This window comes from Aulonocara stuartgranti, assembly GCF_965226115.1.
Source record: "Aulonocara stuartgranti genome assembly, chromosome: 1".
In the NCBI taxonomy this organism is placed as follows: Eukaryota; Metazoa; Chordata; class Actinopteri; order Cichliformes; family Cichlidae; genus Aulonocara; species Aulonocara stuartgranti.
Window position 1 is genome coordinate 24,548,353 of NC_138939.1, and position 16,021 is coordinate 24,564,373.

The 16,021-nt window shown below is 39.8% G+C and overlaps 1 protein-coding gene across 1 annotated transcript in view; it reads right to left on the reverse strand.

The window, feature by feature from the left end:
• The window catches only part of gpc5a (glypican 5a), a 156,529-nt gene that overhangs the window by 35,258 nt on the left and 105,250 nt on the right, over nucleotides 1-16,021 (reverse strand). The gene's annotated exons all lie outside the window — the stretch shown is intronic.

A 16,021-nucleotide genomic window follows, 5' to 3' on the forward strand; every position in this document is an offset into this window, starting at 1 on the left:
CGTTTACAGTTGCGAGGCTTTATGTGTCTGTGCATGTGTGATATGAGCAAGGAGACAGGCAGACGGTCTGTTGACAGTTTTTTTTTCCAACGCCGTAGTGTCAAAACCGTGCAATCGAACTGCACAGGTGTGTGCTGACATTAAAATGAAGGCCAACTTCAAAGGAAGGACTTCATGCCCCCGTACCGCTTTTTTCTTATCTGCGAGTTGGTTTGAAACTAAGAAGTTCACAGTTAAGAGTTTTATAAAGCATCTCAAAGGCCACAAAATTAATTTTTTTAACGTCATTTCGCTAACGTAGACCTTGAAAACAGGCAATTACAAGCAGATTATTTAATTTGTGTGAATCTGCTGAAGCTAGACAACAGTGAAATTGGATTTTGTGTTCATAGCAATAATGTGTGTCTATGTGATAAATCTCAACCACCATCTAACCCCCAAAAATGCAACATCAAAGCTGTCGTCTTAGCTCATGGCCATGACAAACATCAAGTTGCTTCACCAATGTTTCATTCCTGGATATCAGCTTTTTCCATTATTTCTCATCCATTATCACTGAAGGTCAACACAGGACACCAGTCTGAGTAGATTCAGACACCTTGTTCCTGTTGGGCGACTCAGATTTTCACCGGTTCACCTGGCTTGTCTCTGTCAGCGAGTGTGCATAGCGTATGTGTGGGAGTGTGTGTGTGTGTGTGTGTCCATGCATGCCTGTGTATAGATGTGGCTGTGGGTGTGCATACTATTGGAAATGAGGGTGAGCAGAGGGCTTCTGCAACACATAGACTAGTTTTCCTTTCTGCCTGGCAGGGCAGGCAGACGGAGAGGAGGGATGATGGGAGTGCAGTGCGTGGGTCTGCCAGGGCTGCTGAAGCACATCTAAGGATGACCTTGAAGGTCCAAAGATGAAGGCTGAGCGAAATTTTTAGAGGACATGAAAAGGAAGGAGACAAAACTTGCCTGTCATGTCACTTTGCTGACACGCAGCGTGGGTCTACTTTCATGTCCCGCAAACTGCGATTACACTACACTGTAAGAACAAAAAAAAATGATAACATTCGTATTCAAAATGATGACTCATGTTTTTGGAGGTGAAGAGTATAAGTTAAGAGTGCAATAAGACGTCCTCACATGCTGAGAGTAGAAGTCCTTATGCAGTCACCACAAGTCAACAACTGTCCATGTAGAAAAGCCGCCATCACTCGGGTGAGAGTTTCTGCATGGAGAGTGCTGGAGGGTATACAGGCTCTCTGCTCTCAAAGTTAAAGGTAAAGTAACAAATTTTTTGAGATTGTTTAATAGAAAAAAGAATACTGTAGTCATAAATACATACTGAATAGTGTTTAATTACGTCTCCCTACAGACTGATGCACTCTCATAAAATTAGAATTAATCCATTAACACATTAGAGCAGGTGCCGTTTTGTGCAAGCCGCCATGTTGCCCGCCATCTTGAATACAGTGACCGAGATGGGCATTCCACCTTATCATGTTTTATGACAATTTAAAGGTCACAAATGGTTCTTTCTAACTAGAGCTAACCATTTAACATTTGTACATGTATATTTTCATAATCTCCTTCTTATTATGTCTTTCGCCTCCACCTCCTCCCTCACTTCCGCCTCACCTCCAGAACTGCAGTCAGGGCTCTATAAAAATGTGCATAAACACGCTAATTTATTCTCACAGTTACTTATTGTCAGCAGATTAGACATGCAACCCTCCCGCCTCCGGACGGCAGACAGCGAGCTGGCTAAACAACAACAACAGCTGTTTTAATCTAATTTTATTCCAGCTAATGTTAGGCTCGGCTCGAGTGTCACAAAAATCACACTTTCCCTCTGATAAACCGCTGATTAATTCTCACACCACACCGAGTTTATTCGCCGACTGTCTGAGTCCAGCAACGATCTACTTTAAAGAAAGTTTCACTAACACTAGCTAAGAACCGCTAACAGAGGTTAACAGAATAGAATAGAATAGAATTCAACTTTATTGTCATTGCACATGCACAGGTACAGGGCAACGAAATGCAGTTTGCATCCATCCAGAAGTGCTTTAGCCAAAAAGATTTTTTAAAAAAACCCGCTAAATAGCAGATTCTGGAGAGACACTGAGCCTCGCGCTGTTCACGCGCCGCCATCTTGAATCAGAAGCTAACCATATCACTGTTATCAGTGTTGCCAACTCCTCAGTAAGGAAAATCGCTATTGGCTGTCCCAAAAATCGCTAGAAGTCGCTAAAGGATGTCATCGCCTAATTTGCATAATAGGTCATGCTAATGTAATTGTAACCTACGTTGTTAAAGTTAAAGTGAGTAAAAAAAGTCCTAAATGCATTTCAGCAATTATTGTTTTTTTAATGTCACAATTCCAACCCTGCTCCTTTACCCGGGCTTGGACCGGCAAAAGTGACCCGAATTGGCACTCTGGGAGAGTTACTTTGTGTGTGTGTGTGTGTGTGTGTGTGTGTGTGTGTGTGTGTGTGTGTGTGTGTGTGTGTGTGTGTGTGTGTGTTTATTAGTAGTTTTAAACCTTGTGATCCACAAAACAGCATAACAGTAAAAGAACTGACTGCATTACAGTCGTTGCTCCCGCAACGAAACATCTCCTTCCCTGATAGCAGCTGGGGGAGGACTATCCTCCACCTGTGGGCGCTTTGCCAAAGCACTGCTGCTTGTTGAGAGTAAGAGCCATGTGCGCTTTCACGTCAAAAAGTTGTCATAAATATGTCTCCAATAACACCAGAAAAAGTCGCCAGATTTGTCGCTTTTTTAGAAAAAAAAGTCGCTAAGGGGTCTGAAAACTCGCTAAATATAGCGACAAAGTCGCTAAGTTGGTAACACTGACTGTTATTGGTCTGTGACACCACTTAGAACTTGAACTACAAAACAGACTGCACACTGACAGAGAAGAAGTAGAAAAGCACAAAGTCTTAGGTAGCAAAAATAGTATCCCTTGCCAACAGATTCAGATGGTATCTAATTTAAATCAAGATCTGTGATTAGCAGCGCTATTGTTAGCGCTACTAAGCTAAGCTCAGGGCTGGTTATTTTAAGAACTGCTACCCATTTGCTCATTACACTTAAGTTACTGCAAAATCATTTGCATTTAGCAACAATACTAAAATGTGCATCTGAAAGCCTGCCTTAGAGTCAAAGCCTGTTGATCTTTACATGCTTGTTTTACCAAAAGCAAAGGTTTAGCATTCCTTCTAGAGGAGAAACTAATGAAAAAATATGAAAAAATATTAACACAAGGGGAGAAAAAAAATACATAAATCAGAAAATTACATTAACAGCAGTAAATATAAAATATGTGACTCTAAACAGCTCGACAGTCAACATTAGGCCAATGCTCCCAGTGACATCGCATCATAAAATAAGATTTGCACTTGATCTTTCATGAAAATAAATATTCATGGGAAAGCTAATGAACCATTTTAGGATCACAGTTGAGCTTGCGACAGCAAATTTGTGGGAAGTCGGTATAGACTTGAAAACATGAATTTGGTAGCACATACAGTTGAGAGAGAGAGAGGGAGAGGAAGAGTTGGAGAGATGAAGAACAGCGGCAGAGGGAAGACAGTGATTGCTGAACTATCAGAAAATAAGTTGTCTAAATAAAACATTCGGCATCAGTGCTTACTGACAGAGCACAGTTTTGGTAGACGGCGCCATGTGTCTGACACTGGGCTGATTATTAAAACCGTTCACACAATGATGTGTGCTTGCCCTTTTCATGGTTCATTAACACGATGAGATGTCCTTCCACATTCAAGCCGCAGCTCATTAAGCCAGCCATTAAATCATGCCAAGTATGAGAAAATGATTGAAAAACAAGAATGTGCCGCTGAAGATAATGACAACTTACTGTGGTTAAAAAGCTTTGCTTGTAAAAAACACAAACACCTGGGAGGGAAATGATAAAGAAAATGCAAGGTTTCTATTATCGTACAAGAAAAATGTCATTATGTTTACTGTGGCAAATCAAAAAGCAATTGCATTTCATTTTCATCCAAGCATGTTTGTGTCAGAGCAGGCAATGATGGTCAAAGCGCACACGCTAGGTGTGTATTTCATCTGAAGGAGAATTCAATCTACGCTGTGACCATATGTTAATACATAACTGATATTAATCTGTACGCTTTCATCTGCCTGCTTTGATGGTTATTGGTGTGAAGCTGTGTTTTGTTTTGTTGTTCTTCATGTGAGTAAGCAACCAAAAAAAATGTATTTTACTGTATATTTAAGGAAGGGAAAGAAGTATGAAAAAAAAGCTTAAAGTTGTGGGCAGTTTTGTCAAACAAAGTATGTTTTTGATGACATGTAATTATGCTAAAGACATGTAACAATAAACCAAGACATAATGTTCTTACAGGGTCACTAATTTGGCAGAGTCTTGCATTACAGAGGCGTTTTAATGTGCATTTAAATGTGGTTCTGCAGTTTGATATAACTTTAATGCATAAAATCTTGGATGTTTAAAAATGCCAGCACAGCTTTACACAGCACTGTTATTTTGCTTACATCACCCTCCTAATTTCACTTTGATAACGACCATTTTGATTGGTCTCACACATCTGTCATTTCCAGTAGTTGAAAGCAGGCTTAGTTAGAGAAAGGTGCATGATTATCCATATAAGTTAGATAAGCCCACAGAAAACGGGGGAGGCATTCGTGATGAGTCACAAGAGACTGATTACATAAACTAATCCCACCACAGCGAAGCTAAAACCTTGAACAATCTGCAGATGAGTAGGAGGTAGTGGGGTTAATATGCTTTTGGAGATAGTTCAGTAATCTAGGGCATGTCAAGGTAACCTAAATGCAACTGAGAAAGCAACATTAACATAAAGCACATCACGTGTCCACAAAAAATAAACGTGGATCGAAAGTTACCAAGGAAACAACCATGAAGCTCATACTCAAGCTCTGGTGGAGAGAAGAAAAGTGAAAATCACAGGGAAGGTGTGTTATGTGTATTTCCTAATTTATTAGCATTTAGAAAATGAAGGCGACACAACTTAAATCATGTTGTCCTTTTTTGTCTTTCATATCTGCAGACATTACAACTGGTTAACCCTGCTGAGTTTGAATTGAAATGTTTGTGTAATTTATTGCTCACAGTAGCATTGCATGTGTCTGACTGCATACATCAGGTTTTTCAGGGGGGAAAAAACCAAATCAAATCACACTGACGATGTAGACATCTCAAAAAAACTCAAATATGTTACTCCTGGTGTTACAGGGTTAACCCTTGTGTGGTGTTCGTATTTTTGTTACTCAGCCAGTGTTCATGGGTCTGGTGGACCCGCTAGAGTTTTGGCTTTCCAAATTAACACTATCAAACAATTTTATGTTAAATTACTCAACAGATGTTTACTTCATCCCAATTACAAGACATATGAACAGCAAACATGGTTAATTTTTTCCCTTTACCTTTGTTAGATCACATTTATGAATTAATGTGCTTCTCGTTTTTCTTTTATATAAAATGTTATAAATAAATCAGTTATAATCAAGTGGAGTGAGTGGAAAGACACAACACATTTACACGTGAAAAAATAATTAATTGTTTAATTTTTCTTTTGAAAAAAACTGAACATGGGTCTCACAGACCCGAACACCATACAAGGGTTAAGCAGCAACACTACTGAACAGCCAGCGGAGTGTGTTCATTTTCCAATAACTGGCAAAACCTTTTCCTCAGTTTTTTAAGATCAAGATAAATCAATTGAATATGAGGGGTTGTATCTCTGGCTGTGGTATAAAAACAAAATAGATTTTTAAACATAAATCAACACTATTTGATGTCCATCACATTCAGGCCAACAAAGGCCAGAGCAACTTTTTCCTTCTGCTGCCTGCTACATTTGAGTACGAGCACATCTCTTCACTTATAAATAACAGAGCCTAGTGAGGCCTGTCCACCACACGGACCTGGCTGAAAGAGTTTTTTTTTCTTTAATTTGTTCTCGGTCTTTAAAATTTAAACAGGTATGAATGCTTTGCCTGTGCATTGCCCCAAATATATTTCTAAACAAAAATCGATGGCACGTTTGTACCTGTGCTTGTAAAAAATAAATAAAAAGCATGTAATTAAAACACTGCCAGACGAACTTCTCAAAAATGCTGAATTAAGAATATATACTCATGATAAAGTCATTTGCTACATAAGGCACACACCCCCGCACCCCCACCAAATGGCAGATGGTGTCTTTTTCTGGCAGTCTCTGGCAGCCACATCATCTGTCTGCTGATGACAGGAGCCATTTTACTAATGTACTCATGAATGCTTTGTATGTCACACAGCGTCCTTGACACTCACCCCGACTGTCTCATTTACATTTATATAATTATAAATATAATATTAATAATACAGCTACAACTGTCTCCTTATTTTCTTTGTATAATACCATCTAACTATTAAGGCCTTATATACCTAAACACAGTGCCTTTGCTGGCTTATTTAGCTTTGAACACCCAGGCTCCTGCAGATGTCCTGCCACCAATCTGTTATGTGGCCTTTTGATAGCTTGCCCCCTTCAGTTCTAGTTATTCTCCCTCCATTTGTTTCTATCCAGCCGGATGTTTCCACTCCAAATAGCTTTCCTGTGTCATTTCTGCAGATCCTCCTGTCATTCAGCTTGACAGTTTGCGTGCAGACGACTTGACTGATGGTTGCCCTCCCCTCATAAACCTGTACCCTAGTCTTCATGCGGGTCTGACTGAAAGGGTTAAAGCACAACAGCACAAAGGGGGCACACTTCTTTAGTTTCTAGGGAGTCTCTAAGTGTGTTGTTGACCTTGTATTCTGCAAGTCGAGGGCTGTGCTGTCTTATGGTTGTTCAATCAATTTCACATCTGGCAAATGATTTATTGCAACATATTACAACTGGTCAAAATCCTTTTAAAATAATCAATCTAAGGATCATCTGTGTAACACTGACAAAGTTAAATTTTCACATTTGTTTTTTTTTATTAATCATGGTGACAGATACTGTGTACATAGTTTTAGTAGCTGTGTATTATTTTGCAGTATCCCCTTAAGTGCAAAGTGCATAGTGAAAATACCTCTATTATATCATCTATTCCACTGCCTACCTGTGCCACTGTTAAAGCTGCTATCATCAGAGTTATTACTTATCTATTTATAGTTTCAATTATGATAGAATAGAGCATATTTTTATACTCTTTTATTCTAATAGTATGACTTAAGTCTGTATACACGAGAGCCAGCTCTAACTTCACTAAATAGCAAAATACTACATAAATATGTGTTGTGAAATACTTTTTCACAGCATTACTTTACTGAATTTTTACTGATACAATAATATGTAAGTAACACCATAAATAGTGTAGTGGATCCATAGTGAGGTGGTTAACACCTGTACCTAACTCCTCCTCCAAGAGGAGACACAAATCCCAGATTTTAAAAAAAATCTGCCAAATCAACTATGCAGATCCACCTTGTGTGAATAAGGGAGCAAGTGAAAGAAGCTTTAACCCATAAATAGTATAACTGTCACATGGAGCTTTTTCTGATTTATGAGTACTTTAATTTTCAGAACTGTTTTCATACTTTTAATTAAAATCTTCTCTCACTGAAAACAAAAAAACGCTCAAATGATAGACTTGTAGTTAAGACCGCCTAATCCGAGACCAAGACAAGACCAAGACCAGAGGGTATCGAGACCAAGATAAGACCAAGACCAAGTTGAGGCGAGACCAAGATCGAGACCAAGACCGGGACAAAAAAGACTAACTTTTGTGTGCTTTTGAGGGCTGACATGATGGTACTGACTGGCCCCAAAGTCATCTGACAAAACAGCGATCACCTCCAACAACTGTCTAAAGAATGGGAAATATGTAACTGGTTTCAGTTATACTTTATATATAGATAAAATTGTAACATCAAACTGAGGATTATAAACCACAATGTGGAGGGATTTGAGCATGGCTGAGCCACTGTGTGTCGCTGTGTGACAGCTGAGCAGTGAAAGGAAATTAATTGAGGAGCCGGCTCTCGCTCAATGGGAGTCGACTATTCTGATTCACTACAAAGCACTCTCTAAGCACGGCTCTTAGAGCTAAAGCTTTTGCGCATGATACATTATCGAACGTTACGCTGTGTGTCATGGATACTGTTGACTCCAAATCTCCCGACCGCTATGTTGATCTGAGACAGCAAGACCGAGACAGCGAGATCAAGACAAGACCGAGACCAAAGTCCGTCGAGACCAAGACAAGACCAAGACAAAAGTCCGTCGAGATCAAGACAAGACCAAGACAAAAGTCCGTCGAGATCAAGACAAGACCAAGACCACGTAAAAGTGGTCTTGAGACCGGTCTCGAGACCAAGACCGGTCTCGAGACATCCAACTCTATAAAATGATAATTCTAAAGTAGTAGTATCACCAGAACCAGTATCAGAAGCATAAACCTACAAGTTCTAGCATATCCTTACATGCTAAAGACGGAGGACAAGAGCAGTAAAAACTACATGAGGCATGTGGAAGATGGCAACTAGTGCAGCTGGCGTGACAGCTCCTTCCTGACTCATTCAAAAAAAAAAAAAAGGTGAGATGGTGGGGTAAGTATTTTGTGCTGTTATAATAAAACACAGATTTTATTTGAGACAGTTGCTTTGCTGTTGTGCAATCAGTGTCTGATGTTAGTCAATGACTAACGTTATATAAACACTTACCGTAAGCTGATGTAGTCCTGTTAACATTAACATTGTTAACATTTTACATAAATAGTTTCCCACCATCAAGTCAATGATTTACAATGGCATGTTAAACGTTTAAATAGAAGGGATAAGGATTTAGCTTTTACAGTGATAATAGTAAATCATGTCATTATACTGGTACCATCTCTTAAGCTTCTGGTACTATGATTCTTAGAGAAGGAAACAAGACTTCTGTAGCTCATCTTGGTTCTGTTTTTAGGATTTAACGAGTCTGACCAATCACATGTATTTTCAGAGAGGAAGAAATTCAGTTGGCTGTTGAAAAAATTAAAAAGGGCAACAACTGCCTAACAAAGCAAAACAACCAAAAACAGAAATTGAGACTTACCCGATCCCAAAAAAAAGAAAGAGAGAGAGTCCTAAATACAGTCTGACATTAAAAGCAATTAAATATGTTGATATGAAAACTGACTTTGAGAAATGGAGTGAAGTTGGTGACTGTCTCAAATTAGATTCTTCTTCTCCTGGTCATGTAAGCTGATGACTACATTTGAAGGTAACATTTAGCTACCTAATAGCCACAAACACAACTTCCTGGGCTAGGTTGCCGGCAGCTACCTCTTTACAGTCTATTATTCAACCATAGTGATAGGTAAGACGTAAGCCTCGGGAGGACTGCTGTATTTTAATTTTTTCCTCCTCATTTTCTAACTTTCTGCCTACTGCTCCCTAAGGTTATATTTTTTTATTGCAGGGCTTATACTCTAAGTATAAGCCCTGCAACAGGGTATTATGTAAACTGAGTCTTATTGCAGTGCAGTGTATGATGTGAGTTCTTCTACCACCACTGTCTAATCCAGATTGTATTCTAGTTCATCTGTTTCAGCTTGAAATTGTTGCAGTGACAGTTCTGTCTCTGTCTTCAGTAGCTGCTGCGTCTTTGAGCCTCTGGTGTTGTTTTCTATCCCCCACTGAGCTTTGTGCTTGCACTGACACACCTGTCCCTTCAACTTCAAGACTCTGATGTCTGACAGGAATTTTCACGGCACATACTAGCTGGATTGTGCCATTGCCCTGTCAAGATTTTTAACGATCTTTACTGTCCTCACTTGGGTGTCAGACTGAGAGTCTCTTGTTATTTAACTGGTTCATTTATGCAGCTCTGTTTCTAGTCTTCAGCCAGTAGGTGTGGATTGTTTCAGCACCCAGCTGCTGCTATAATGGTGATGGATTCCTGACCGCAAAGTTAAAGAGGGCCTGTTTGTGTTCATTAGCATCTACGTTATTAGGATCACTTATTAGGATACCAAAACATTCAAATTTAGGTTTACAGGTCAAGTCCAAAAGTTAAACCTTGTCATGTTACAGCTCCTCAATATTAATCACATTCAACACAATCTGAACTAAAAACTACAGGAGTATAAACCAAGGACACTGTGAATTTGAGTCCATCTACGTAAAATATATAAGTGATGTCGAATAATGACTTGATTGTTAAAAATTCATTAAATTTTAGAAGATAAACAGATAAATGTAACAGCAGAGACTAGTTCAGTAGGTCAATTTAATTGAGTGATGATGAGGCAACCCAGGAGTCCGCGCGGTGAAGAGCACTGGTCAACAGCTTATGAGAAACACTTGTGCAAATGATTCTGATCCCATTATATTCAGCTCAGAGGAGGCAGGATAAACATCTTTATAATAGGTGCAGCCAAGTACTGCTGGACCTGGTAGGAAACTCCAAAGGGCTCACTGTGATCGCCCTATTACCGTATACTGTATGTCCGACAAAATGGCCTTGATGTAATTCTCCATCTCTCAGATCCCTCATTTAAGAGCTGGAACATATACAAGACTGTAAAGCATGATGGAAAATTGCTTTTACTAAATGTGTGCTCATCCCCTGTTGACTGCTGTTATGGCCATTATCGCTTAACATTAGATAGTGGAGGAGTTCTAGATACAACAGCTAGTGTAATTCCCAGTCATTTAACACAGGCCTGAGTGGTATGAGCTCAGATAACGCTGAACGTTATCCTGCTGAGACACTACTGGTTAATAAGAGTCACGCTAAAGGAGCCGCTTCCCTTCCTCTCGTTGTGCTTATTTGCTAGAAATCGATTTGTGTCTCTCCTGCTGCCAATGCGTCTGACAGTTGTCTTTTTGCATTCACGCTGCAAGCAATCACACTGACTCGTCTGACTGAACTAACTGCTGCAAGCAATCACACTGACTCGTCTGACTGAACTAACTGCTAAGCTATTCCAGGCCAGATAGGAGGTCTCTTATTGAGTATTGGCATAGGAGCACAAAAACGCTCACAGATGTTCTCCGCTGCAGGTATTGTTTAAAGGTCATCCGATTCTAAGATTAGTTTTGAATCCCAGGAAGTCGACGAGCCCCTCGTTGCTGCTTTGCCTAGAATGGATCTGTTGTAATCAGCTAAAAGCAGCAGATAAGTTTGCAAGAAATACCTTGTTAGCTGTCCAAAGCTACAGGGGTTACATGTCAGTCTGTAGGACACAAACTTCCGTTTAAAAGAATTTTTCTTCTAGCAACAGGGTTTAGGGTTTTCCATTATGCTGTGAAATATCCAAGCATGCCCTGCAGGGCTCTCTGTAAAAACAGCATGTATTGAAGCATGCAATACAAGGAACAATCAGTACATAGCAAAGTGATATTAGCACCAAGCTAGCATAGCTTGCAAGTCATCCCATCGCCTACAGTGTTAGCAGAAAATAGCCAGGCATACAAGATTGTAAGGTCACATTTTCAGCAAAAATTAGTTTAGTTTTGTTGTAAAAGTTTCAGTTTGTGGTTCAATTCATATGTCAACATGTGCAAATTCCAGTATATTGAACTACATCAATTCTTCATACAACTTTCCTGAGGGTAGCAGCATGTGAACGCAAAAGCCAAAGTAGATAAAAGCATTGCTAAAACGTTCTATCGGCAAGATCTATCCAGCAAACCAAGACTCAGAGGGAAGCAGCTTTTAGGGGGTACACATTTAGACACAAGAAGCCCTTTCCACAGATGGTGAAGGGAGAAATAACACTCATGTCTGAAACATTACTCACAGTTGTTAAAGGTAAACACTGTTGGTAAGTGTTAGGTTGGCTTATAGCTGAAATATATGTGCTTTTTGCACCAAAAGAAGAGCATTATTTACCAGTCATCACCAGTTTTCTGTGTTGCTACTTTTGTGTTTTTATTAAACTGCCCCGTCTGTAGATGGCATTGAGTGGGACATGACCAGGTGCAAACAGTTTTCACCGTGATGAGTCAGGAGCTGCCCACCTAGCGGCTACTTTAACCGTTCAGTGTCAGTCCTGTGGAGATGGAGATTATGATAAAATTATCCTTTACAATGCAGCCGCACAGAGGCAGGAGCATGACTGTAACATTGCTTGTTCTTTTGCAGTGTGTGATGAATAATAACTAAATGACTACATTTGCAAAACTGTATTTATTATATCCAAAGCCAAGCTAGGCAAAAGTTCTTATGTGAGTAACCGAGGTGTATAATGATCTCATCGGGTTCATAAAGAAAGGCTGCAGGAGGTGCCCGTTAGAGTCTCTGACTTCACCTCATTTGGAGACATTAAGGTCTGGATATCAAAGCTGGAATCAGTCTTCCTGCTGTTTTTTTTGGGGAACGTAAAGGGGTTCAATTATTCTGAGATCTGAATTCGTGCAATAAAAACATAAAAAGAGTTTTACCTCGTGTCTGTGGAGCCGCATCGGTTCAGGCTGTGGCTGTGCGTGCTTTGTGCGAGTGTAAAGTACAGCTTTTTTTTAAATGAGTATTCCAATTATCAATATTATAATTGGTAGTTATGATGCTGGTTATGATGCTTGACATGCTCTGCAATCAGCTGCAATACACAACAATTTGATCTTACAATGGTTTTTAAATTGAGGTACTCACTAGCATCAAATGTTAATTTAATTTAATTAAGGACTAAAAGTCAGATGTGTGTGCATGTGTGTTTAAAACGAGCAGGTGTGAACCAACTGTAAAAGCAGGACCCGATGTGGGGAACAAAACATGAAGCACTGTGAATACATGTTCTATGTATTCAGAGTCGGTGTTAGCCAATGAGCTGTGAGAAGTCGATGCACCTCCATGTTGAACAGGGTGAAGTGAATCAATCATCTCTTTCAGCGTGTGCTTTACATAATACACCAAGATCCAGACACAGCTAACTGCTCTTTCCAAAATGGAAACCTGGAACATAATGCTTCACTTAAATATTCAAAAATCCTTCAGATTTTCGAACAATGCGCCGCTCCGCTCACACCGTCACCTCTTGTCACATACGTAACATTTTCACAAAGCAGTCATTCTGCATAATGAGGATAATCCCTTAAATCAAGCTCCTATTGTCAGTATTGAGCTGATCCCATTTGATTTCCTTATCACGCTGATCTATCGTCAGCATGTTCTGCTGATAAAAATCAAAGACACAAAGAGGTTGGATTATGAATAATGGCAGAGAAGGAAATCTAATCAAATTATAGATGGTGTTTAAGCTCTGAACTGACGCTCAAGGACTTCAATGTGACAGTTTACTCTGATAGGCTGGCGTACTCGTTATAAAAACATGTGCATTATATGCTGCATCTTTTATGGTTTGTAGAAACAGTGGGCAAAAAAGGTTAGTACACAAACCACAGCATTACACTGCTTAACAAATTTATTAGACCAACCATGGCCCGGTGTAAGGACTATACCACAGTTGCCCTAAATTAACAGTATTGGTGATTAATGTTGTTATCCATTAAATTTCCAATTTACAGTTTTACAAGCAGAACAAGTAGTAAAATACTTTTTTTTTTATTAGGATGCTAAATTACTGTTATTTACTTGCATTTATGGGCAGAAAAATTAGTTTGAGAGGTTGAATGTTAGGCTTAATCACCCTCTCAAATCCCAGAGATGTCCAGAGTGCCTCCAATTTGGGTATAAAAACAGGAATTCAGTCATTTTTAGTTTCTTACAAATATTCAGAAATCATTTATTTTTCTGATTGCTTTTTTGGCATCTCACATGCTCGCTGTGAGATTTTAACAATTTCTAAACAAGTTCACATAACTCCAAGTTCTGAGCTCCGTTTGCTGGCGAGATTTTACATGAACATTAGTTTTGATTTCACCTGGGTGCATATTTTTTGGTTGTATTTGTTTCTGATTCTGCAGTTTAATATTGTATTTTCATCTCTGCGGCTTTCTGTTTCTGAACTTTTGCACACGGACTCAAATAAAAACCGACAGCATTCATTAATAGTGTATCTAAACCACTGTGATTTAACCTCGTGGCAGCTAATTTATGAACTCTGTAGCTCCGGCATGATGTAGCAGCTTCGCAGAACTAAAAATTGTATTCCCAGCAGCAAGCAAAGCTAAATGAATTGCTCCACACATTGAGAATACTGTTAACATGCTAGCTTTCCAGCAATTGGAAATAACAACATAGCTCATTCCCATTTGTACTACAAGTTTGTCTGATAACAGTCTGTCTTAGACAAACTTCTGACTGAAGTGAGAGCTGAGCACTGTAGCACATCAGACTCAGGGACCAAAAAAAAAGTGAGAAAAAAATGTGATAATACGAACAGGCGGTCCTTAGCGATGAACCTTCAGAGGATTCTCAGCTGAATCTGCAGCTCTCTGTCTTTGCAGAAATTTGAAATCAGCCTCTGCTGTTTGACTGCGTCTTCACCAATCTGGTTACATCTGCACTGCACTAAACAGAAGCAGCAGATATTTATACAAAGCCAAAAAGAACTGAACTTTTTTTCTTTTAAACAAGTTAAACTGTACACACATTTATTTCTGGTGTAAAGTTTGACATATTAGCACGGAAGTCTGTGGGGGTTCGGATCGCTCAAGAGGCCAGACGAGGCACGGCGCGCTTTTGGCATTTTCATATTGGTTGCCGTTGGTTACCGCAAAACTATTATAAGCTTGCGACAGCTTTATAAATTCCATCCATCCATCCATTTGCTTCCATGGACAGGTCGCCAGTCTGTCGCAGGGCTTGAAGGACGCCGAGTTCACCAAACTGCAGTCGGAGAACCGCAGACTCAACGGCGACCTCGCCGACCTGCAGAGCCAGCTCGAACAACTGGAGGCTCTACTGGCAGAAACCAAGAACCATCAAAAAATTATGAGAGACAAATCCTTTTCTCTAATCAACAGGTTCAGACCGTTTGCAGCAACATGACAGTCGTGTGTGCTGAGGGAGGAAAACTCTTTCTGCTCACTGCATTAGCAGCCCAGCTCGTCTGTAACGTGCTCATTCATGACTAATACTCTCATATCACTGGTCAAATGAGGACTTAACACATATCCATTAACCTGTGTCTCCAGTTATGTTTTATTTGTTGTCTCGATTTTAGCGGCAAACAATGGAGAATGATTCAGTGAATAGTGGGCTGCCTATTTACCAGTGACCTTTTTTCACTCCTACAAGCTGAAGAGGTGTTTTGGATTCAACCCCATGTATTACACTTTTTTTTTCTCTTTTTTTTGTGCTTGAGATGAATCAGCATTTGGATCATTTTATAGCCTCAAAAGCTTTGGACTGGCTGTTTTTGTTGTTGATGTTGTTTTAGGAAAATTCTTGTTTTTAGCTGCTTTATCTTTGGCTTGTAATTTGTAATAACTCTAAATTTTACACAACAATAGAACCTAAAAATAAGAAAAATAAACCCCAGATCATTAAGGGGGGAAAAGAGAAGAACTAAAAACTTGAAGTCATAACTGACTGACCAGAGGTGGTGCGGTTCAGGAGGGGGAATCCACAGTGTTTGTGTTAGGGTCAGGTGGCAGGGGACAGATGCTTGACAGAGGTCAGACAGACAGGTCATAAATATGGTGGACAGGCTAATCTGGCCTATGACAAGTAAAGGGTGGATCTGCTGTAATGGGTGATAAATGTCAGAGCCTCCCTGCAGCCTCAGATGAGTGATTGTTAAGCAGCTTCTCTCAGCCCAGAGCTTCCAGCCAGACTGACAAGCAGTAGAGGAAACATTTACACGGACAGAATGGCTTGTTTGGACAACCACCCACCCCTCCTGCTCCCTTTTCCTTATTGTCGCCATAGGCAAAACGAGAGAGGGGAGATTAATCAGGCTGTTAGCATGTTTGATGGAGAGGAGAGGAGGAATCTGTGTGCAGAGGAGAGTGTAAAAGGTTAAAAAAAAAAAGAAAAAAAGAAGAAGAAGAGGAGAGTTGTGATTCATCAGGGGTTAGTGATCCACTGAGGAGCAATCATTTTTAAAGTAACAGGCCTTGATTACAATAATGTCCCCATAGCAACTA